Genomic DNA, 25,762 nt, shown 5'->3' with positions numbered 1-25,762 from the left:
AGTTTAAAGGAGTTTTTCTGGAGATTTGTTTATAGGTCAGTTAAAATATGTAATGTTAGCAAAAAAAGTTTTGAACACGAGAAAGCTTCAGCACGAAACCCTTATGGGTTATCAAATACAATTATCAAAGACCAATCAAAATTAAACGTGTCCTTATCCTCTCTACTATTATTATATTACACTCTCTGGCACTTGTCGGGACTAACATACCGTTTAACAAGGGTGAAATAAATATTTTCAATGAAGATCGAGACGGGAATGTGAATTTAATTTACTTTATGAAAAAAGTTCAATCTTACATCACAGAACATATCATATTGAAATATTTCTATGTTATATTCGAACAGAAGTGGTGTTGTCCTACTGTGGATAGTCTTGTCTTCATACATGTATATATATGTACATACAAATATTTCTGACATTGTTTATCATTTTCTTCTCGAAGAGGTTTAAATTCAGCATGATTTTAATATGATTCTGCACGTATCATTGATATCATGTCTTTCATTTTTGTCTGGCCGTGTATGGATTCGTTATTATTTAAATTCAATTATTACCGCAATTATCATCTTTATACACAAATACAAGGTATTGAATACACGTGTGCTTCATTTTGATTAAATGTCCATTTCGCCACACCCACAATTGTTCTATATATATATACTACTTTTCCAAAGCACGGGGTCAAGCATGAAATAAATAACTATTTATTGTGCGCTATACAGTAGATTCACCTGTTTTACTAGCGTTTGCGAAACTGTCAAAGTCATAATATTCTAATCTAATTAGCGTAATGTCTTTTGGGGGATTTTGACTGGTTGTTCATCTTATACGGCTTCGGCATTTAGTTTTAATCTATGTCTACAATCGCTTCGACAAAGGTTAATTTTAACCGATTTAAAGCGCGAAATGGTATTACATGTATCCGGTTTATTCCGTTTTTATCGTATAATTAAAGCAACAGTTTTGAAAGAAAACTGTTATCAGTAGCCCATATTTGCTTTAAGTATTGAAATTGACAACCGTGTAACGTTGTCAGGTAAATACCGCAGTTTTTGCAGTGTCTTTTCATTGAATTAAGATTCTTCTAAGAAAAAAAAATGCATTTCAGATATTTCAATTTTGAATTGTAATTTTAAGAATTATACACTGTTTTGTTCTCTCCAGAATTTATGGATATGTAAATCTGACCACTAACTCACAAACCTGTGAGTGAATAGTGCGATTTTACGCACCGATAAATTTATAAAAAAAAACAATGTGTTTAACCCTAATAGTCGTATATATCCTCTAACACAGGTTTTACGGTTTCAAAGCCGCATTCACGGTTTTTCTAACAGCGGTGTTTGTTATTTACCGGTCATTTTCTGAGAAAATAGTGGGTAACCTAAATAAATTGCCTTTATATGAATGACAATTTAGATAATATATATAGTAATATGAGCATTCGGTGCTGCAATGACCAAGGTAAAAACAGTTGCTTGTATTCGGATGTGAAAGTATACCGTTTTCTCACTCATTCGTGAAAATCAAGTGTAAGCAAAGCAAATTTGGTCTCAGTTTTAGCTTTTTTCACATTGAAGAAGGCTGTCGTGACCCTCAAATGCTTATCGGGCACTCCTTATATCATTATTTAGTCTTCAGAGTTGTCTAAGTTCCATAAATACACTCAGTTTCGCAAAAACACGGAATATTGATTTAACGCCGGGTTTGACGGTTTTGCATTCTTGCAATTTAACGAAGGTGGCAACGGTATTATTTTGATACTAAATTTAGGTATAATAGATAAATTCGAAACATTTTAACAAAAAAAAATGCACGTATGCGTTTTGTCCAATGTAGACATACAAGCAACGCTCTTACAACAACTGTTGTCAAAAAGTCAGGTTTCGTGAGCAATCGTTATTTTATTTTGTAGATTATCAGTTTTGTAACAAAAACGTTCTGATATGGTTAAATGTTTCAATACCTTTTACTATACATATACATCTTTTTCAATATCTGAATTTTACTAACTTTAGAGCTATCGCCCTGTGATCCCATATCCCGTAAAGTGTTACATGTACTCCAAATCACCAGTATCCTTCTATACCTCATATCCTCATATAGTCTCATAAATTTAAAGTATTTTTTAACAAAAACAAGTGTGGACACAGACTGTTATTGCCCAAAGAGATATGTTGAATTAAATTATTTCGATACTTATCATTATTATGATATTGAATTGCAAATTTACATTTATTATGGCACAATTCAACTACGAAATTCGAAATAAAAAAAAATAAACTGGCACAATAGAGTTCCTTTTAGGAGCAAAGGAAGATTGCCCGATTTATTGTGGCAAAGTTTGTACCCCCATAAGTAATTTTTTTTTAAATCATTGGTCTCCTGCAATATTTATTGACATATATAAATACATGTACTCTCTTCTAAAGTTAAAGTGTGTATTGTTGACAACCGTAAATCTTTGAATGTAGGTTCATCGATCGTTGTTGACTGTGTTTAAAAATATGTGACTAGTACATTTTTTCAAGTCAAAAGCACCGTACTGACTATTTATTCCCCTAGTGTACATCATGTACTGCATGTATGTAAATTTACCCGTACCATAGACTTGATATTAATCAGGCCATAAATTACAGCTCATGCAATTAGCCTTACACCGGACTTATTGGGTGTATATTCATATGCACGTGTTGCCATTTCGCCTTAGTTGAGTAAACAGATAAGAATATAACGAGAATAGGTATGGGGTATATGTCAAAGATACAACAACTCCAATGGGATGAAAATGTCAGCCCAAGGTCACCTTTTGGTCTTCAATTAACGACAAGGAAATCATCATACCACAAGTTTTAACCTACAAAATTTATGTCCCTATCATATGTAAAATCAATTCCAATTCTTCCCATGCGCGGTTGAGACATACAATAAGGACACAACCCATGCCATGCCAAAAACTGTTTTAAAATATAGTAGTCCAATTTCTGTTTAAAGACTCCATGAGCGAATCAATGTAATACCAAAGAATGTCCTCCTTAAAGATTTGACAAGAATATCATAATATTATATCCCTTACGAATAAACCCATTCAACCGTTTAGTTTACTTATTGGGCGAGTATCGCTCTTTCCGTGCAATGTGTAGAATATTACCGTAAAACAAAGGGTGAGAGACATACATGAATATTTGTCAATAACAAATGAATGGTAATTTACAAAGTTACCGATGTAATAAACTCTGTATAAGAGTCAAAATGAAAAGTCCGCATAAAATTTAAATGGTATTATCAAAGTAAAACCGGAAAGTTTGCAACCATTGCAATGGTCATCGTCACTCGTTACAGGCATTTTCTTTGAAAATCGAGGATTAAACCAGGTTTTATGGCGGCTGTCCTTGGTCCCCTTATCAATTGATTTTTTAATGTGACATTTGTGCATAAGAAATAATCAAACAAATGGTTGCTTAATATATTTTCGACAAAAGTCCTATAGGGTCCTATGTCAGCTCCTATTTTGTAAACCTCTTGATATGCCACACGAAACACGTACGAAGCCATATTACGGGATGTACTTATTACCTAGGTTATAAGTGCCCCCAGCTGATTTACAGAAAAACGGAATATCGAGCTGTTAATACCTGTAGTCATTTTCTCGTAATAAACGAAAATTTGAGTTTTACTTATACATTTAAATGCAGAGTTTGATTTTTACATTCATTGTAAAGATCAATTCAAATCAATTTCTGTATAAGTTAAGTAAGGCAATCATGCTCACCAGTACAATGTTATAACAAACAACAGTACATATCCCAGTATAATAACAACTGAACAGAAGATAATACACTTAGAATTGCAAATACACAATCATGAAGTAATTAAGTTAAGACTGTAAATGCATCGAAAAGGAACCTACATAAATTACGCATCATCTTGAAATTTCCAATGATTTTAAATTATATGCATGTACTATATGTTGAAAGAGGAGGGGCTTCTAAAATAATAAGGCTAGACATACTGGCGTCACAACTCAAAACAAAATGAAATTCATCCTCGACACTTTTCATTGTGCACAAAGCATTTGACATCTCTATACCATAGTAACGCCCAGTTTCAACAAACAAGGCATGTGATGATTTTCTTAGTTTACATCTAGTAAGACATTTTTGTAATAAGTCCGTTTTGCAAAATATTATTGCAGACTTGGTACAATTTCAACTACAAATTTGTACAAATAACACTTAGGAGAGCCCTGAAAGGTTCCGTTTAGATCAAATGTTAAGTACCAGTCAACATAAAATTCAGACACTGCTAATGGAGAAGTGATTCATGTTGGAGAAAAAGTAATTCACGGTGAAGAAAAACCTACCAAACAAACGATGCTTCTGTGCAAATTTCATGTACAATCTACATTTTTGTACATACTTTTTCTCTATTTAGCGCAACAAACAAATAAAAAACTAAGACTGGTTATGATTAATAACTGTTTTTAAACAAGACATAAAATTAAGTTTGGTTGGTTTTAGACGTGCTGTCTAATTTTAAGAAAGCATGATAAAAAAATGTACTTATGATTAAAATACTAGGAGTGTGAAATGTGGTGCACGATAGAACGTTTCCACGTGTTGTTATCTTTTGGTCCGTGGTCAAATCATAACTTGTCACATTATACCATAATTCGTTTCTTTCCCATGTATATCCAAACTCGTTGAAAAACTCTTCGCATAAGAATAAGCTCGCGAGAATAAGAAATTTCACTGCTTTCAAAATCTTGGATGCAATCAATATTTTAAACTTGTTCTTTCCAAAATAGAAACAGGTTAGTATCATTCATTCCCGAGTATTCGATATTGCCGTTTACTAAACGGAAATAAACGCGAGTTGAAGGATCACTTAGTCATTACCATTTTACTACTACAAGTGGGGCTGCATGTACTGGACAACAAGAGCTGGTCTCACCTCCTGCGTATGGAGTGTTCATATCACAACTCATACGTTATGCCAGAGCTTGCCGAAACTACGCAGACTTTTTGTATCGCGCTAGAACTCTAACAAATAGGCTTCTGGAACAGGGTTATGTTGCTACAAGATTGAAGTCATCACTACAGAAGTTTTATGGTCGTCATCATGAACTCGTGGATCGTTATGGTGTATCCATCAGCACCATGAAAACTGATTTATTCAACGGGTCATAGTTTTCCTTTCCTCGTTTGTCTTCCCCGGACTTAACTTTTTATGCGCAACTCGGCAGGTGTTTCCAGAAAAACAGAGGACGCTTACCCTACCGGTGCACCTGGTCCTTGCTCCCAGTTTTTAGTGGAGTCCGAGTTGCTCATTTACTTTTGTTACTTTGTATGTATAATTTTAGTTACTTTATGTTCTTTGTTGTGTATGTCTGTTTTCCATGTCTGGTCTTTGTCCCCGGATTACATTCTTTTGATTACTGCTATAACCTTGGTTCCCTTGATTACTCTTTCTACTCATGGACTTTCATCAGTGGACTTAGAACTGTGATATTTTAAAAAATTTGAATATTTTTTTTTGGCACCACCTTTTTGCTCTTGTTTTTGAAAATTGATTAAAAAAATTGGTGACAGAATTTTGGAAGCCAGTGCAGCCCCTGTTTCAGTTACATGTTTATAACTCCATTTTACTATCTATATACCGAATCTGAAAGTTATCTAATTCTGAAAAAATGCATGATAAGTATAATTTTGTTTTGAAGGTGCTCTATGTTGCTCAAGAGAGATTAGAGGATACATGAAAGGATTCTTAGCAATGACTCGTAGAAGGTGAGTAACATATACAGAACTTGCAAAATTAAATATTACATCATGTCTGAGGAAGGATAAACAAGCTCTAGCTAGATGTTAAGTTCTGGTAAAGACCACTATTATTTGCTATCAGGAGATATCTCTTTTCATATAGAGATGCTTTTCTTATATGATTAAGGCAAAAAACAAATCTCTTTACGGTATAAATATTCATTTGCAAATAGAGTTTGTCAAGTCCTATTCTAAAATTATAGTTGTACTGGACCATTATTTTTAAGCTCTTCTTTTTTCACCACTAACATATCTTATGTTTCAAAGGTAATCAAGGGAACTAATGTAATAGCGGCAATCAAAGGAATGTAATTCAGGGACAAAGACCAGACATAGAAAACAGACATACACAACAAAGAACATTAAGTATCTAAAATCATACATACAAAGTAACAAAAACAAATGAGCAACTCAGACTCCACTAAACTTGTTACATTTTTTGAAAGTTCAACCACAGCTTTCTCTAAAATCTCTTAATTAATTTTGAACTAAGTTGAAAGGTACCATATGTATTATCATGCAGAATTGTTTTCACCATTTCAGGGACCAGCCACCTGCTTGGCTCTATGGTGAATGACCTATTCAGTATATGCAAACTTGATAGCTAATCATATCAGGTATACACTGTTCTCTAGAATTTTTATACTCTGCTTTTTTAGATTGGACATATTATGGCATACTGGTGTCCGTCCATCTGTTCTTCATACTTTGCACAATAAATCAAAAATGCTGCCACCAACTTATATAGAAAGCACTTTATCTGTGTGTCTGTTTGTCTGTTCATGTTATTTTTTAAAAGTCTGATTGCAAGTAATTTTAGCTGTTGATATTAGAAATGAACATGTATCAAGTAAGAAGAAATAAGATCACTTTAATTACAAATAAAATGATAATGTAAAATATTTCATATATTTTGTTCGTATAAAAATTTTTACTTTTTTAATTCTACAGAGACAAGAAAGGAAGCATGTTTCATGGGTTGAAGCTGATCAAGAAGAAAAAGAAATGCCAAAAAGCTGATTATGGACCTGAATTTAGACTTCCATTAGAATTTTTATAATTGATTGAAATAATAAGATAAAAGTACTACTGATATAGCATTTTAAGTTTATATTCTTAAGCAGTATATTTATAGTCAGAGTGTCTTTGAATATTTGTTTTCTATTTTGTTGTTTTTCATTTGTGATTGATCAGTGAATTTTCAAAGTGATTTCATTTCAAACCTATGAGAGTTTGAAAACTTCAAAAACATCCCAAAACAATGCAATAATTGTCTCTCTTTCAGTCATCAAGCTTTTTTATTCATACTGCACAGACGAAAAATGCACAAAGTGAATATGTAAGGCATACACTCTCTATGACTATCATTGTATTTTAACACAAGATATCCCATTGGAGAAAAAATCCCACGGGAAAACAATCCCATGGGACACAAACAATCTCATGGGATTTATGAAATTCTCATGGAATTTCATGAAATCCCATGGGATAAAAATATTCCATGAATTTAAAATTGTAACTACAAATTTATTTTAGTAAATATTGTAAAACAAAATGCATTTTATTAAATCCAATGCAAATCTGCATCCAATGGTTACTCACATGACATGGTAGGTTGTAGAAAAAGCGGCGCAAGATTTGCAGTTTAGTGGTTTGCATTAACATAATATCATTAACATATTATATCCTAACCAAATAAGCATATTTCTTGTGTTTGTTATTGATTCTACCAAACATTTTAAAATAAATTATTGGATTTTCCGCTTTTTTAACTTCATTATATCTTCCTTATCGTTAAGGACGTTTATTGTATTGCTGACAAGAATAAGACAATCTGCTCTCCGGTAAGACTTACAACTTATAAGGGTATATTCACTCACTTCGTGATAACTGATAGATAAATGCAGTATTGATAAATAATTCATTGTTGGCCGACATAGGTCTATAGCAAAACGCTACTTCCATTTTTCATTGACCACACCTTTTCCACCATGACATAATTTCCTAATATAAATTATTCCGTATAATAAGTTAACTGAAATATTTTAAGCTGTCTGCCCTACTACCCTCGTTTTGTTTCCATCAGTCAATTTGTTATTAAAAATTTCAATGTTTTATCACTATCTTTTAACATTTGATTCCATTAAACGTTATGATTTAAATATAGTTTAACGCCCCCACACCCCTAACTCCCCGTCAAAATAATAGATAAAACTATACATACGTACAGCGATATAGGTTCTTCTGTATACTCAAGCAACATACATGGAAACTGAAAGTGTAAACGAAATAATTGATACAGAGTTCAGGTAATCCTGACAGGCGCAATAAAAATAGCAAAAGTGTCTACTGGATAATATATAATACATGATGCATTTAAAATTGTTATATTCAAAATAAACAAATACATATGATCGACTAATATACGCCACTTTTAAAGATTTTTCCAATTTGTCATACTTAATGATATGACTCCAAACAAGAAACCCAACATGATAAAAATCAATCAGATTTTAACATCATTACGTGGTTTCATAACAAGATTGAAGCAAGACTTCACAAACTAAAACACCAATATTTATTTTTTAACAACCATGACCCGCCTTTTTCCGATTATTAAAATATCTAACAGTTAAATCCGAGTACACAACTGAACAGGAAACAGAAATAAACAAGGCCTAAATACGTCAAGCAAAGCTGTTCTTCCGTGGTCCTCAAAAATAACACTGAATATATTTTCAATATTTTGTAACGTTAATACAAATTCAAGGGCAGCTGGGGAGGAAGACAATGTCTTGGTCCTCATTTTTGTCAACTGCTTACCTACAAACTTTCTTTATTTGTCAATTTAATTTGACATATTGTAGTGTACATGACTTATTTAATGATACTAAAAGTACTCACTATTGTAAGTTTTTAAATCGTTTGAGTAACTTGTGAATGACATATTATATGTACAATTAACTACTTAGACACTATATATTCCCTTAGTGAATGTGAGGTAAAATAGAAACAGGTTATAATGTAAAAAAAATAAGTTACTTAAAACACATGTCCCCATAATCTCATAGATTCTATCTAGCTTTCATCCTTTTTCCTGATATCTATTATACGCAGAAAACCGTAAAAATGGCGTATCTTCTATCAAGCAGTATTTTTATAAGAAATGTTCATGCGAAATGTTTCCCAAAAAGTTGTAAATCCCCAAAAATATATATACAGCATTGTAAACGTAAGCTTTGATGCTTAATATCATTAGCATATTATATCCTAACCAAATAAGCATATTTCTTATATTTGTTATTGATTCTACCGAAGCATTTAAAATAGTTTATTGGATTTTCCGCCTTTTTTATTTCATCATACCTTCTTATCGTTAAGGACGTTTATTGTATTACTGACAAGAATAAGACAATCTGCTCTCCGGTAAGACTCACAAATTTTAAGTGTATATTCACTCACCCCGTGATAGCTGATAAATAACCGTAGTATTGATAAATAATTAACTGTTGGCCGGCGTAGGTCTATAGTAAAAATCTACTTTTGTTTTTCATTGACGACACCTTTTTCACCAAGGCATAATTCCCTAATACAAATATTTCCGAAATATTTCAAGGCAACCAATGGGTCTTCAATGAACGACTAGGAAACACGAAACTACTGTGCAGGCTGTAGTAACCTCCTCCCCAAACAAAAGAAAGAAATATAAAAAGAAAACAACAACAAAAAACAAAAAAACAAAAAACAAAAAAACAAAAACAAAAAAACAAAAAGAAAAAAAACAACGAAACAACAAAACTGCAAATAAAACAAGCAAGACTACAAATAAAGACACCAATATTTATTTTTCCTTTTTATCTGATTTTTACCTTGTCCAACAATTAACTCCAAGTACACCGATGAACAGATGAGCATAACAATAAAACCAATAGACGTCCAACAAATGGGCTCTTCAGTTTAAAACAAGAACACTGACTACATGGAAATATCTTACCTTTTTACATGTAATAACAATTTTAAGGGTGTTGATTGGGAATAGGTTGTCGGATGGTCATAAATTATGTCAATTGCTAACAAAAAACCTGTTTTATTTTAAATAACAATTTGATTTGACACACAATGTTCAGATTCTACTGTATATTTCTAATGTAATGATACTTAATACTCACTGATGTTAATTCTAAATCTTTTGAGGTAGTTGTAGATATAATATCAAATCATACTATAAATCACATAAACAAACTAATTTCCTTCATAAATATAGGATAAAATGGAAACAGGGTTATAATGTTTAAAAAAATAAGTTTCCTACAAAGTATGTTATATATAATATGTTCAATTACGCAGTGTCTGGTGATAATATATGTCCAATTGGAATTTCCGTTTATATTTACAAATGGAGATATTTCTGAGTTTCTTGTTCCGATTCAAAGAAAGGTGCTAGGACGTACGCAAACCCTTAAAATTTGGATTTTTTTTCTCTGCATGAAATCTTGATTGTTTATCTCAAAATGTTTTCTTGAAGCTGTGATGCTTAATATCAATTACATATGTTATTTTTACCAACTTTGCTATTATGATTTCACCTAAGCATTAAAATATCGGTTTTTATTCCGTTTAGTTCCGCTTTTTAAATTTAATCGTACCTTCTTATCGGTAAAAACGATAACTGTACTACTGACAGGGAAGAAAAGACGATCAAACTTTATCCAAAGTTGTTTGCAAATTCCATACTATGATCGAGAATAAAAGTTGATTGATTATTTCTGACAGTTTGTGTACCCAATAATGTTTCGAACATATCTTAAGTTCACATCTGATAATGATGTACGATAATTCATTGCATTTTATCATAAAACAAACAAAAAAGGAATAAATCTCCACCTATCTGCACAAATTGTCATAGGTACTCTTTTGGTAAATATTTTCTTTAAACGGCTCGTAAGATGAATGATTACCCTTGAGATCAGTGGTTTTCATTATCTGCTTCGTTTTTATTTAATCGTGTATTTGATTCGTAATAAATCTCGTGAGCAAATTATTTTTTTCGAAATCGACCAAGTAAGTAATACACATTATATGTTTTGTAAATTTATCTTAGTAACAAATTACTTACATTAAATATGCTCTTAAAACAAAAAAAAAATCCGATAAATGTCAAGATGGCGGAAATTAACCATTTTATTGAATGATTTTCCATGGGTTACATTAATTTTTGAAGGTTTTATGTTTTAGTAAGATGCTTTTCTCTTATACGACAAGAACACTTGTAATGGCAAAAGAAGACGTCATAAAACATTACAAAACAGGCGAAACAACAAGGGAATTTTCAGCTACATTAAAATCTGATTATTTCTTACAACACTAAACTACCAATAAATTACCAATGTTAAACTAACACATTTCTATTTTGTACTGAAACTGTACAGTTGTAATGACTACTGAAACAGTACTGACTTTAACAATGACGTTACAGTACTGTCTTTTACAGTAAGTAATATTACAGTACTGTCATTTACAGTACTGTTTCATTACTGAATTTTACAGAACTGTTCCGTTACTATCATTTACAGTACTGTTTCATTCCTGAATGTTAAAGTACTGTTCCGTTACTGAATTTCACAGTACTGTTTCTTTATTGAAGTTCACAATACGTTTTCAGTACTGTATTTTACAACGCATTTTCAAGACTGTGTTAAACAGTACATTTTAAGTAATGTATGTTTTCAGATAGCAAAGACATTTTTAAAAATACATGTTTGATTTTGTTGTCTTTTGCGACGTCACATTATTTGTAACGTCATCAGCACCTTGACGTCACCTCATTTTCATTATTTTCAATTTGGCAAACCTTAGGAATGATAAATACTGAACTTTATAGGCTGTTCCAACTGGGTATGGGGTGCTGTTAAGATGCTAAAAAATCAAAGTTTTTTTTATAGAAAATCACTGGATTTCCGCCTTCTTTCTTCAGTCATGTTTCGCAACCGTTGCATATTTTTCTGGACTCGCCGATAAATCGACTAGCTCAGGTTAAATAAAAATTTGGAATTCAGTTGAAAATAAATGGTTGCTGTTATTTCGAATAAACCTTTAAAGAAAAACAGTTGACGTCAACAATGAAAAACAATACGGAATCAACGGACCACTACCCGTGTTCTTGTGAATAATATCTTGGCCGATCCTTGGCCCTCAAAGGGAGTATAGGCAAAATATCAATCCATTCAAGGGGTTAAGTGGTTTCTATTATTTTGAATATGAATGATATATTAAAATACTACGACTTTCACATAAAATCAAGGATGTCTGTTAAAGTGATTATCTTTTCCAAAGGATATGTAGTTATAGGTATATCATTTTGATAACCTATTTTTCAAAACTACGAAGAGAAACATTTCGACGTATGTGATGTAGCAAGTTAGTACACAATAACATATATGTCAATAATGAAAAATACAACGCATCAAATCTTATACAGGACAACATAAACTATATAGCGACTCTTTAACCAGTAAAAAAAGAGAAAAATCAAATTTTTGATGCATCTATAAACATGCTGAAGGCTTAAATGTTGCAGTTTCCACTCTATAAAACGCAATGATATTTGTACAATTGGATAGTCTCCAAATACTTGGGATGTTCTGCGGGTTGGTAACCCCTTTTTAGCTCACTTGGGCCATAGGTTACTTTCTATACCATAGAATTTCAGCTTAGCCAACAAGTAAAACATGATTTACGAGATCACAAACATTCCTGAAATATTATTTATGTATTTCAACCATTCATCAATTACCAGCATCTTCGTGAGTGTTGTATGTTCTATATGAATGGACTTGTCTTAAATCAGTTTATCAGTTAAATACTCATGTCTACATAGAGATACGAACAAACTGATCCTTCAAAAATGTTGGACATTGTGAAAGGAACAAACTGAAATAGGACGATGGTAAGAAGGCATGTCTATTGATCACCTACATGCAAAGTGGGTACTCTTATAATCATGTTATTAGTAGAACACCAAACGATGTACTTTTGTTTAAAAGAAAAGTGGCTGAATGACGTACACATCACTTCTGTAATTACCTTTAAATTTTTGGATCGTGTGTACAACACATTTTTTGGCATATAAATATCAACGGGTATCTTATTAGATGCTAAAATAACGATAGTGATTTTTCTTTTCTCGATGTTATAAAGCTAGTATGTTTTCCAACATTGATTTTTCGTTTTCATACAGTTAGTAAAACAATCTCAGCAGGGTCCTGTTTCACAAAAAAATATTTCTATTTTCTTTCCTGAACTCTTTTCATGGTTTACGTCAAGGAGTTGATGACGTTACAAACATTGTGACGTCACATTTTAAAAATAACAAAGTTAAATATGTATTTCTCAAAATGTCTATGCGATCTTCAAACATATTATGTCAGTATGTGATAGGTCTTATAAATACACAGTGCATAGGTAGACCTACAACTTAGTGAAATGTAATACCGTCCTTGTAATTAAAAACTTACTGAAACGATACTGTCATACACACAGTAGTGAAAATGTACTGTGAATATTCAGTAATAGATCAGTACTGTAAAATTCAGTAATGAAACAATACTGTACAATTCAGTGATAGAACAGTACTGTAAAATCCGGTAATGAAACAGTACTTTGAAATTCAGTAATGGAACAGTGCTGTAAAACTCAGTATTGAAACAGTACTATAAATGACAGTATTGGAACAGTACTGTAATATTCAGGAATAAAACAGTACTGTAAATGACAGAACTGTAACATTACTGTAAATGACAGAACTGTAACATTACTGTAAACGACAGTACTGTAACGTCACTGTAAAAGACAGTACTGTTTCAGTAGTCATTACAACAGTACGGTTTCAATACAAAATAAAAATGTGTTAGTTTAACATTGGTAAATTATTGGTAGTGTATAACAATTCTCAAAAAATTCAATTTTAAAAGGCTATTGCAGAACCTCGAGATGGAAGACTTCAAGGCTAAACCAATTGACTGTTCTTGCAAAAACTCTCCATTCAAATATGGTCCTTCTGGTCACGTCGTATCGGGAGACTTAACCATCATCGAAAACGACTATCTGCGTAATATCCTTTCTAAAGGTCCCAAGTACCGTGAACCACGCTCCATAAATTGGAATTATAACTTTAAAGTCGTTATGGATGCCTTGGAGGACTATGCCAGAAAATGGATAAAACGAGAACAAGAAGACATTGATTCTCTGTCAAAGTGGTTAAAGTCCAGAAGGACTTTAATTTTGAAACGGATGAAAGTTTTAAGTAGGTCAATGAGTGCCAAGGCTACATCAGTTTTCAAAGACCCTGGTGTGGCAAAAACATTGTCTACTATACATGACAAATATGTTATCGTACCAGCAAACAAAGCACTAAACTCCCATAGTGGTATTAATTCAATGTGGATCCTGTAAAATTCGAAAGACCTTTTGAAGGCAATCAGTTCAAGACTATTATCTGAATATAATAGCGTTAAAACCTATAATTTTTAATAACACTGTATACTTCTATTCCCATACGCAGTTAAAATCATTATACATCGTTGTTTTTCTGAAAAAGAAGATACCTAGATACACATATTTAGTTCTTGGTAGAGTTTCCTAATACTTTGTAAGAAATAATTCCAATACATCTTCTAAATATACAGTGGACGATGTTTACAAAATGCTGGAATTTTTAATCGACAACATATTTGTCCAGTGTGGTGGACGTGTTTTCCAACTAACGATCGACATTCCAATGGGAACAAATTGTGCTCCTTTACTTGCTGACCTATTCCTTCACTCTTATGAGGCTGACTTTATAGCTGATCTGGTCCGAAGGAAAGAATATCGTTTAGCGAGATCTTTTCATCCCAGTTGAATCTTTTTATCTCAGTTTCCGTTATATAGGATACGTATTATCTTCAAACAATCCTAATTTCGGAGGTTTGATACATCGCATCTATCCCAAATAACTTGAGATAAAGGATACTACAGACACTGTGAAGTCAGCCTCATATCTTGACCTACACTTAGAAATCGATGGTAAAGGAAAACTATTGACCAAACTTTACATCAAACGTGACGACTTTTCATTCAGCAATGTCAACTTTCTTTTCATTTGTGGCAACATCCCTTTAGCACTTATGTATGAAGTGTTCATGTTACAACTCATACGTTATGCCAGAGCTTGCCGAAACTACGCAGCTTTTTTGTATCGCGTAGGAACTCTAACAAATAGGCTTCTGGAACAGGGTTATGTTGCTACAAGATTGAAGTCATCACTACAGAAGTTTTATGGTCGTCATCATGAACTCGTGGATCGTTATGGTGTATCCATCTGCAGAGAACGCTTACCCTAACGGTGCACCTGGTCCTTGCTCCCAGTGTTTTAGTGGAGTCCGAGTTGCTAATTTACTTTTGGTATTTTGTATGTATGAATTTAGTTACTTTATGTTCTTTGTTGTGTATATCTGTTTTCCATCTCTGGTCTTGTCCCTGGATTACATTCTTTTGATTACTGCTATAACCTTGATTCCCTTGATTACTCTTTGTAGAGAACCAAAACATTTTCAGACAAAGTGTGCAAGACATTCAAATCTTTACAATATATTCTAAATACATTTTCAATACATAAGAAACAGAATATTAATTGTGAATAAAATTCTTGTAATAGAAAAGTAATTTTCATTTATCTCTCTTAATATATGAGACATAGAGTACATGTGTACATTAAATGGCCTTTATAAGAGTACTTCTGAAATGTCAACTGAACATTATCTTAATGATCTAAATTGTAAAATACTAATGCGTGTATTTTTCCAGAACTCATATTCAGGAACGAAATATATCTGCTAAGAATTTGATTAATAATTGTTAAACACCGAGTTGCGAATACTATATAATTCAAGATCTATACGAAGACGGGTACATTGTACGGATTTAAGAGAAATAATTTCTTTCTATAAATATTGAATATTTTTGAAGGTACACATATTCAATGAGCATTACTTTTCTCTTTAGAAAAAGGTAGGAAAACAAACGTTTTTGCGGAATTTGAGACACACGATTGAGGAAGAGTTTCGCTATGAGAACTTTCACATTTGTTAGCATAATAATATTACTTAATCTAATAAAGTTTCAAGGTAAAGCCAACATTTCTTATCTACCATTTTTTATGCTCCTATGGGTTTTTATTTTACACATTCAAAATATTTGTGTCCAAATGTTCTACTTCATTATATGTTATACTTATTATTGGTTACGTATCTTTATTTCTCTAACGTACTAGTACTATATGATATGTTCTCTAAAAAGACGGAAAATATATTCCTGTATAGAAAATGCCTTGTGGATAAGAACTGAAGATTCTTTGTTTGCGATTCGGAAGGCTGAGGATTTGAACTTATGGATCAATAGTTTTTCAGCTTAATTATATAAACTTACACTTTTTGACATCATTTCTCAGTATGTTTACGATAACTTGCAATGTATTCGTAAACAATTAATTTTGAATTTACTGTGTTATTGCATTGTAGTAATTATTTTGTGTTAAAAGAGGAAATATGACAATGATTACGATCAATCAATACCCGTTTAAGATTTCACATTTGTCTATTATTATCTGTTAACGTGTCGTTTTGTGCAAGCCATTTGTATCGAAAAGAAGAAAAACATTTGCATTTGTGTTATTTCAAGATTTTAAGTTATAATTTAAAAAAAAAACAAAAAGCATAGTGTATAATATAAGAAATGTTATACTGACCTTCGGAAAACGTGACTACCTGCTGTAAATGTCTTGATAAAATTGTTTTATCTTACAACAGTTAATAATATCCTTATGAAATTCGAATATTATCACCTTAAATAAACACATACATTTTTGCAGGTTATTGATTTAGTGTCCTTCTCTTATCACCCAAGGATTTTGATACATTGACACTAAGAAACTGGAAATTTTACATCTGGGAAGTAAACATCATACAGTATGTCATAAAGTGTAGATTTCAAATGTCTTTTATTATCTATTATATACTGAGGTCTAGGTGTAATGCTTGAGGTTTTGAATTTTGTAATACAATGTGATACTTATTTGGTGGTATGATTCGGGTCCGACAATTCTTACTACCTTTCATGTCAATAACCACAGAGAACTTTGAAACGGCAGCAGCATAAATGACAAGCAAATCATCATGAGACGTTAATATATAGATATATTTATTTATCTATAAGATATCATTGCTGTTCTTACATTGGTAATACATATAGGTTGTAGAAAGATAATTTTAAAATATTCATTTCGTTTACATAAACAAAATATTTAGAGAATTTTAAAACTGCCATGTGAAGAGATCAAAGCAAATTGAGTCTCCTAATTGACCTAAATTAAATCAGTAAAAGATACAATGAAATGCAGTTGATTTGTAAAAATGAAAACACAAAAAAAAATCGTAAGTGTAAAATTAGTCGTAAGTTATGACATCATAGTAAATCAAAGTATTGTGACGTCATAACTTACGACTAATTTTACACTTACGATTTTTGTGTGAAAAGGACCACAGGAGCCAAAAGGGCGATTGATTTCCTTTTCCGGATCAATAGAATTTCATTCTTATGATTACTTTAACTATTGTTTTGACGTCCCTGAATTAATTTTTTTTACTTTAAATTGGACCTTTTATGTGAGTTAAATAAGTTTCAATATTTGTATTAATTGTAATCGTTTGTATTAGATATTTTCAATATTATTGCATTTATACGTTTTAAGACATCTCAAGTGGAACCATGACAGACAATAGATTCAATCTACATCTAAATGTCGACATATGAACAGTTGATGTTACAAAGTAATGACTTGACCTGATACTAGAGTCATATCGTCAATGTTTTTTTCGAGTTTCCGATCGGCATTTTATTTCATGATATTGTTGAATAATGAAAAAGGTAACATATCTTTCTTAATTTCTTTCCAAATTAGAAAAAAAACAAATTAGAAGTATTTTCATTTATACATATCTGGTCCATAGAAATAATGATCATAATATGCAAAATAAAGTACATGCATTGAATTTTGATGCGCAGTTTAACACACTAATTTTGTAATAGCCGCGAATGTGAAAAACAGAAGCGTGCTTGCAATATCGTATACATTACATTGACAAAATGTCCATCTTAATTATCGTTAACTATGTTACATTACATACATGTATGTACATCTTTATATGTAATTGTCATTCTCTGTGCAGTATGTGTGTAAAGTATTTTAGGTAATAACCCAACATTTAGACAGTTTATTATTTGTACAATCAAAATCAAGAAAGAAAGACATGATTTGTAATTTCATTTTGTTAAAATTAGTTAAAATTGCAATGAAAAGCACTACATAAAATGAACATTTTCATGGCTGTCTCTAAAAAGAAATTTAAATTTACCCTTTTTGATAATTCAATCTATTATAAAACGGTACACTGTATGGCTTCTTTTTTTAATTTCAGTTCTGAACCTAAAATTCGTTTTCCCTATAATGACGTTGGTCGGAAGAAAAATGTCTTGAATGCAAATTTAACGGGCTCTTTCGACCAACAACTGCAACGCACATGTATATATGGTCATATTGGACAACTAATATTTGAGGAGTCACAAGTAATCACTGCAAAGCAAGTGAAGAGTCCAGTCTAACCCCAAACGTGAATAAAAATCTGGCAAAGGTACTAACAAAAACCCAATATATATGTGTGGATACGCATTCAGAACTCAACGTTAATAAAAATGACTTGTTCGTGAGTTCTTTTTGGACAAGTGGAAATAAGTAGTGTACTGAAAAATCAAACAATGGTTTACGGTTTATAAATTCTACGCACTGGATTGTTTTTGTTGAGTATTGTACATTTTTACCACTGTTGATTCGTAGAAAAGAATTCGCTGTTTTGATAAAAGTTTGATGTCACAACAATAGTTTGATTTTGAGATCTGAATTTTTTCCAATTTTTTCAACATTTTTCATTGACTTGAAGTTTTTTAACCATAACCATAAAACTCCGATTCATCCATTGTTCATTGAATTGTATGAGTTATTCAATTTAAAGACACAAATTGTAATAATTTGAATAAAATCACTGTTATGTTTCGGGGTAAAGGGTAGATTTTCCACTTCACATGCCATTACAAATTGATCAGTGTTATAATATTTTGACTCATCGTAAAGCGGAATCGCTGAAAGGGAGTTTCGAATAAAAGAAAAATCTTATTTAAGTAAAGTTCAATAATCATATTTTAAGCATGATTTTTTTTATTCGAAATGTAGATCAGTGGAATATTTGAATTGATTTTTTTCGGTTGGCAAATAGGTCAATTCTCGTTCAATAGGTAATAAAAAGTAAAAGAATGAGGTGTTGATAATTCTGGGGGTATCTAAAGTATGTGTGGTCTTTAGGGTATAATTACATGCTTTCGGCGAAGAAATCTTATGATTTGTTTATGCCATAAGCATATAGTAATAAAACAAACATAATTTCGTTTAGGGTAGTTTTATTTTCAGTACCATGTTGGCATTTTGCGGTTCCGAGTTGACGTTTTTCGCTTCTATTTTTGAAGAGAACAAATGTCGAAGGATTTGTTACGCATGATTTTAGCTGAAAGCGACTTGTTTAAGGAGAAGCCGTTTGGCTAAACGAATGAGCAAGTCATTTAAGACAATTTAAACGACGGTAGGTGTCAATAAAGTCGTAGAAAATATTTTTATTCAAATTTTAACAGTATGTTATTTATGTGACGCCGAGTATAGGATTAATTATTTAGGATTCAGCTTAAATACAAAAATTCCGATAAACAAAATACGTGTACGTACTTAAAAAAAAAAAAACTAAATCAATCATCTTGTGTTATTATAAACTATTAACTCGGATTCCGTGGTCCCTAACTATAAGTAAGACTAATCACTGAAAACTTACAACTTATTAATTACATGTTTGAAATATAGCGGGTGTGCTCTCGATATTATATTAGGTTTATCACAATATCCGTCCTGAGATAACTCAAGGACACTCTACAGTAGTATCTCAAAGCTACAGTATCTAGGCATATTGCATGTTCAGTCAATTCACTTCTTTTTAAACAAAGTACCGAATTCAATAAATTAGAATAGAATTGTTTGTTATTGCCCTTTTAATACAAAAAATAGAACTCCAATACAAAGTACCATAGATATCATGATTATTCCCCTATAGTGTAAGTATATACTGTGAAAGTACTATAATTGTTCGTTGGTACCAACTTCTGTGGCTTTGGTGGGTAGGCCAAAGCACAAAATTTAGAACCCAGCGAAAATCTTCCAAACTCCATGATATTTGGTATCCACGAATTAAGGAGTAATCAAGGGAACCAAGATTATAGCGGTAATCAAAAGAATGCAATCCAGGGACAAAGACCAGACATGGAAAACAGACATACACAACAAAGAACATAAAGTAACTAAAATCAAACATACAAAGTAACAAAAGCAAGTGAGCAACTCGGAACCCACTAAAAACTGGTAGCATGGACCAGGTGCATAGGGTAAGCGTCCTCTGCTTTTTAGAAACACCCGCCGAGTTGCTCATAAAAAGTCAAGTCCGGGGTAGACAAACGAGGAAAGGAATAATATGACCCATTGAATAAATCAGTTTCATGGTGTTGATGGATACACCATAACGATCCACGAGTTCATGATGACGACCATAAAACTTCTGTAGTGATGACTTCAATATTGTAGCAACATAACCCTGTTCCAGAAACCTATTTGTTAGACTTCTACCGCGATACAAAAAGTTTGCGTAGTTTCGGCAAGCTCTGGCATAACGTATACGCAGGTGCTGATGGAATGTTGCCACAGAGGAAAGGAAAGTTGACAATTTTGAATGAAAAGTCATCACGTTTGTCGTAAAGTTTGGTCAATAGTTTTCCTTCACCATCGATTTCTAAGTGTAGGTCAAGATATGAGGCTGACTTCATAGTGTCTGTAGTATCCTTTATCTCAAGTTCTTTTGGGTAGATGCGATGTATCAAATCCCCGAAATTAGGATTGTTTAAAGATAACACGTCATCTATATAGCGGAAACTGAGATTGAAGGATCTAGCTAAACAATGTTCTTTCTTTCTGATCAGATCAGCTATAAAGTCAGCCTCATAAGAGTGAAGAAATAGGTCAGCTAGTAAAGGGGCACAATTTGTTCCCATTGGAATGCCGACCGTTAGTTGGAAAACACGTCCACCACACTGGACAAATATGTTGTCGATTAAACAACATTTTGTAAACATCTTCCTCTGTATATTTGGAAGATGATTTGGAATTATTTCTGACAAGGTATGAGGAATCTCTACAAAGAACTACATATTTGTATCTAGGTGTACCATCTTTTTTGGAAAAAAACAACGATGTATAATGTTTTTAAGTCGGGATTTTAACTGAGTATGGTGAATAGAAGTATACAGTGTTGAAAAATCATAGGTTTTAATGCTATTATATTCAGATAATAGTCTTGAACTGATTGTTTTCAAAAGATCTTTCCAATTTTTCAGGATCTACATTGAAGTAATACCACTACGGGAGTAACAAGTGTTGTGGTAGGACTGTAGACCCTCTTTGAAAGTTGTGAGTATAGAAGTTAAAAGTTTTTGAATCTCTTCTTTGGAAAGAGTGGATATAAAACGTTTTGCAGACAAAAACAATGTTGTTTTGTGCTTTGTCTGCTGGTACGACAACATATTTGTCATGTATAGTAGAAAATGTTTTTGCTACATCGGGGTCTTTGAAAACTGTTGTAGCCTTGGCACTCATTGACGTAACGGCCTTCAACCACTCTGACAGAGAATCAATGTCTTTTTGTTCTCGTTTTATCCAATTTCTTGCATAGTCCTGGACGGCATCCATAAGAACTTTAAAGTTATAATTCCAATTTATGGAGCGTGGTTGATGCTAAAATAAGAAATGATGCTTCCTGAAGCCCAAATAGATTTTCTGTTTATCACTCCTAGAAGTGTATATGTAATCCGCGTAAATTGCTTCCAAGACACATCGACTCTTATAACTGATACTGAAACAACAAAACTCTATGATATTAAGGCTGGGAACTTCCTACAGTACAGTAGCTTAACTTCATTAATAAATGCAAGTAAGCCTGTACTTGTTTCTGAATTTCCGGGCAATTATTGGGAAGAGTATATGACAGCAATATACGGGATCTGTAAATGGAAATCAGAATTTGTGTTTTTTTTTGTTTTACTCATGGAAGCTATCGAGGAAGTTATATCTGTGTTTTGGTTGTGTTGTCGGCAGAAAATCGATAGAGTTATGGGCTGATAAAATTTGTTCTTTAAACGTAAATAACACGTCGTTTGTGACATTTAATTATGAAATAGATAGTGTTGGTTTCCATCGGATACATCATGAGTTAGGCGTGAGATTTGGAGCTTGGGTGTACCTTGGTAGAGAAGAGCATGATACAGATTTTGAACGAATAGGGTTTGCATGTTCAGCTGGGATAGGTTATCTTGACAATCTTTGGCAAGTCCTCAACTATGATGGGCAGTTTGCTTTACTTTCTAGGAAAAAATAAAGAAAATTTTCGTTTTTTTTTTTAATTTATATTGGCATAATTTTAAAGCGTGAAGAAAAGGACAAATAAGATGAATTGAAATCCGAGTAAATAGCCTAAACGAGAAAACAGGAAACATCAATGATATACAAACACAATGTAGAGAACAGAATTAGAATCTGATTATTGCATCAATAGTTTAAACACAATGAATAAATCTACATTAATATTAGAACATTTCCTTAACATTTACTCGAATATTCTAATAATATTGATATGCTATGTAGAGAAAAACATGTGTCTATTTATATCTTCTTGAAAGTTAAGTATACACTATGTCATGACGATATTGAATTAAAGTATTTGTAAATGAGGAACAAACCAAGACTCGATATAACTAACAGATAAGGCTGTCAAAATGTGGTTATGTGCTTTATGCATTACATATTCAAAACACATCAGAATCTTAAAATATTGGTTTCTATTTCCTCTTTATTTAAAATTTGACCAAAGAGAAAAGCTTTCTTTTAATAGCAAACGTCACTTGGAATTTCTTATTTTTATCTTATATTCTTATTACTTTGTATTATTGTGTTGAATTAGGAGCTAACAACAAACAAAACAAGGCTACTTTTATTATATATGGCCAGTAGGTTAATTTAGTTCAAAATCATATAAGTCATCCTCATCATCATAGGCTGATAACTTGATTTGGTATCAAATGAACAGCAATCTCACCACTGGGTATTCAATGAACAACGAGAAAACCCGCATACATCAGGACAGAATACATCTAGTCCCAAAATAATATACATGATATAAATATATACAGTGAAAAAGTTGCCTTTATAGACTCCAGCAACATAAAAGAAAACTGTAATTGAAATTGAAAAAAAAGACATAAAGAGGTCAGACATTCCTTACTTTGGAAAGCCCACACCACAAATTCACGCCCAGTAGATGATGTTTGTCAATGCTGTCTTGTTTTGGTTTTTAAATAAATAAAATTTACAAAAATGAAGATGTTTTCTAAATCTTCAAATCTGTGGAAATTATGATAACTATCAATAAGTTGACAATTCTCATTTTCAAAGTGACATTTCAGTTCTAAGTTAACAATTCTCAGTTCCAGCTTTACATAACTTACTTTCGACATTTGTTCTCTTCAAAAATAGAAGCGAAAAACGTCAACTCGGAACCGCAAAATGCCAACATGGTACTGAAAATAAAACTACCCTAAACGAAATTATGTTTGTTTTATTACTATATGCTTATGGCATAAACAAATCATAAGATTTCTTCGCCGAAAGCATGTAATTATACCCTAAAGACCACACATACTTTAGATACCCCCAGAATTATCAACACCTCATTCTTTTACTTTTTATTACCTATTGAACGAGAATTGACCTATTTGCCAACCGAAAAAAATCAATTCAAATATTCCACTGATCTACATTTCGAATAAAAAAAATCATGCTTAAAATATGATTATTGAACTTTACTTAAATAAGATTTTTCTTTTATTCGAAACTCCCTTTCAGTGATTCCGCTTTACGATGAGTCAAAATATTATAACACTGATCAATTTGTAATGGCATGTGAAGTGGAAAATCTACCCTTTACCCCGAAACATAACAGTGATTTTATTCAAATTATTACAATTTGTGTCTTTAAATTGAATAACTCATACAATTCAATGAACAATGGATGAATCGGAGTTTTATGGTTATGGTTAAAAAACTTCAAGTCAATGAAAAATGTTGAAAAAATTGGAAAAAATTCAGATCTCAAAATCAAACTATTGTTGTGACATCAAACTTTTATCAAAACAGCGAATTCTTTTCTACGAATCAACAGTGGTAAAAATGTACAATACTCAACAAAAACAATCCAGTGCGTAGAATTTATAAACCGTAAACCATTGTTTGATTTTTCAGTACACTACTTATTTCCACTTGTCCAAAAAGAACTCACGAACAAGTCATTTTTATTAACGTTGAGTTCTGAATGCGTATCCACACATATATATTGGGTTTTTGTTAGTACCTTTGCCAGATTTTTATTCACGTTTGGGGTTAGACTGGACTCTTCACTTGCTTTGCAGTGATTACTTGTGACTCCTCAAATATTAGTTGTCCAATATGACCATATATACATGTGCGTTGCAGTTGTTGGTCGAAAGAGCCCGTTAAATTTGCATTCAAGACATTTTTCTTCCGACCAACGTCATTATAGGGAAAACGAATTTTAGGTTCAGAACTGAAATTAAAAAAAGAAGCCATACAATGTACCGTTTTATAATAGATTGAATTATCAAAAAGGGTAAATTTAAATTTCTTTTTAGAGACAGCCATGGAAATGTTCATTTTATGTAGTGCTTTTCATTGCAATTTTAACTAATTTTAACAAAATGAAATTACAAATCATGTCTTTCTTTCTTGATTTTGATTGTACAAATAATAAACTGTCTAAATGTTGGGTTATTACCTAAAATACTTTACACACATACTGCACAGAGAATGACAATTACATATAAAGATGTACATACATGTATGTAATGTAACATAGTTAACGATAATTAAGATGGACATTTTGTCAATGTAATGTATACGATATTGCAAGCACGCTTCTGTTTTTCACATTCGCGGCTATTACAAAATTAGTGTGTTAAACTGCGCATCAAAATTCAATGCATGTACTTTATTTTGCATATTATGATAATTATTTCTATGGACCAGATATGTATAAATGAAAATACTTCTAATTTGTTTTTTTTTCTAATTTGGAAAGAAAGTAAGAACGATATGTTACCTTTTTCATTATTCAACCATAATCATGAAATAAAATGCCGATCGGAAACTCGAAAAAACATTGACGATATGACTCTAGTATCAGGTCAAGTCATTACTTTGTAACATCAACTGTTCATATGTCGACATTTAGATGTAGATTGAATCTATTGTCTGTCATGGTTCCACTTGAGATGTCTTAAAACGTATAAATGCAATAATATTGAAAATATCTAATACAAACGATTACAAAAAATACAAATATTGAAACTTATTTAACTCACATAAAAGGTCCAATTTAAAGTAAAAAAAATTAATTCAGGGACGTCAAAACAATAGTTAAAGTAATCATAAGAATGAAATTCTATTGATCCGGAAAAGGAAATCAATCGCCCTTTTGGCTCCTGTGGTCCTTTTCACACAAAAATCGTAAGTGTAAAATTAGTCGTAAGTTATGACGTCACAATACTTTGATTTACTATGATGACATAACTTACGACTAATTTTACACTTACGATTTTTTTTGTGTTTTCATTTTTACAAATCAACTGCATTTCAT

At 31.9% G+C, this 25,762-nt stretch overlaps 1 protein-coding gene and 2 long non-coding RNA genes across 11 annotated transcripts in view; 2 read left to right on the top strand and 1 right to left on the bottom strand.

The window, feature by feature from the left end:
* LOC148607539 (GTPase IMAP family member 4-like) overlaps positions 1–16,689 on the bottom strand; it is a 33,434-nt gene extending 16,745 nt beyond the window's left edge. For 3 of the 9 annotated variants that reach the window (XM_088543446.1, XM_088543445.1, XM_088543441.1), the window contains exons 1-2: positions 9,992–11,176; positions 8,051–8,094 (exon numbers count right to left, since the gene is read on the bottom strand). The gene's annotated coding sequence lies outside the window, so the exon portion shown is untranslated. Of the gene's footprint in view, positions 1–8,046; positions 8,095–9,991; positions 11,177–16,605 lie in introns of those variants that run through there. The other 6 variants (XM_088543448.1, XM_088543447.1, XM_088543440.1 and 3 more) reach the window with 5 other exon arrangements.
* LOC148607540 (uncharacterized) lies at positions 5,583–7,583 on the top strand. Its single transcript, XR_015914859.1, has 3 exons — positions 5,583–5,789; positions 6,366–6,439; positions 6,774–7,583. It is a non-coding gene; the product is annotated as an uncharacterized LOC148607540 (long non-coding RNA).
* Positions 16,690–16,718: 29 nt separating the features above from the next.
* On the top strand, positions 16,719–19,753 carry LOC148607538 (uncharacterized). Its single transcript, XR_015914860.1, has 3 exons — positions 16,719–16,825; positions 17,608–17,783; positions 18,335–19,753. It is a non-coding gene; the product is annotated as an uncharacterized LOC148607538 (long non-coding RNA).
* The last annotated feature ends 6,009 nt before the right edge of the window (positions 19,754–25,762 follow it).

This window comes from Perna viridis, chromosome 9 (assembly GCF_037379345.1).
Source record: "Perna viridis isolate PV_CMFRI_1.1 ecotype Kerala chromosome 9, ASM3737934v1, whole genome shotgun sequence".
Lineage (NCBI taxonomy): Eukaryota > Metazoa > Mollusca > Bivalvia > Mytilida > Mytilidae > Perna > Perna viridis.
The sequence above is the reverse complement of the archived record's forward strand: the minus strand, read 5'-3'. Positions and strand labels throughout refer to the sequence as shown.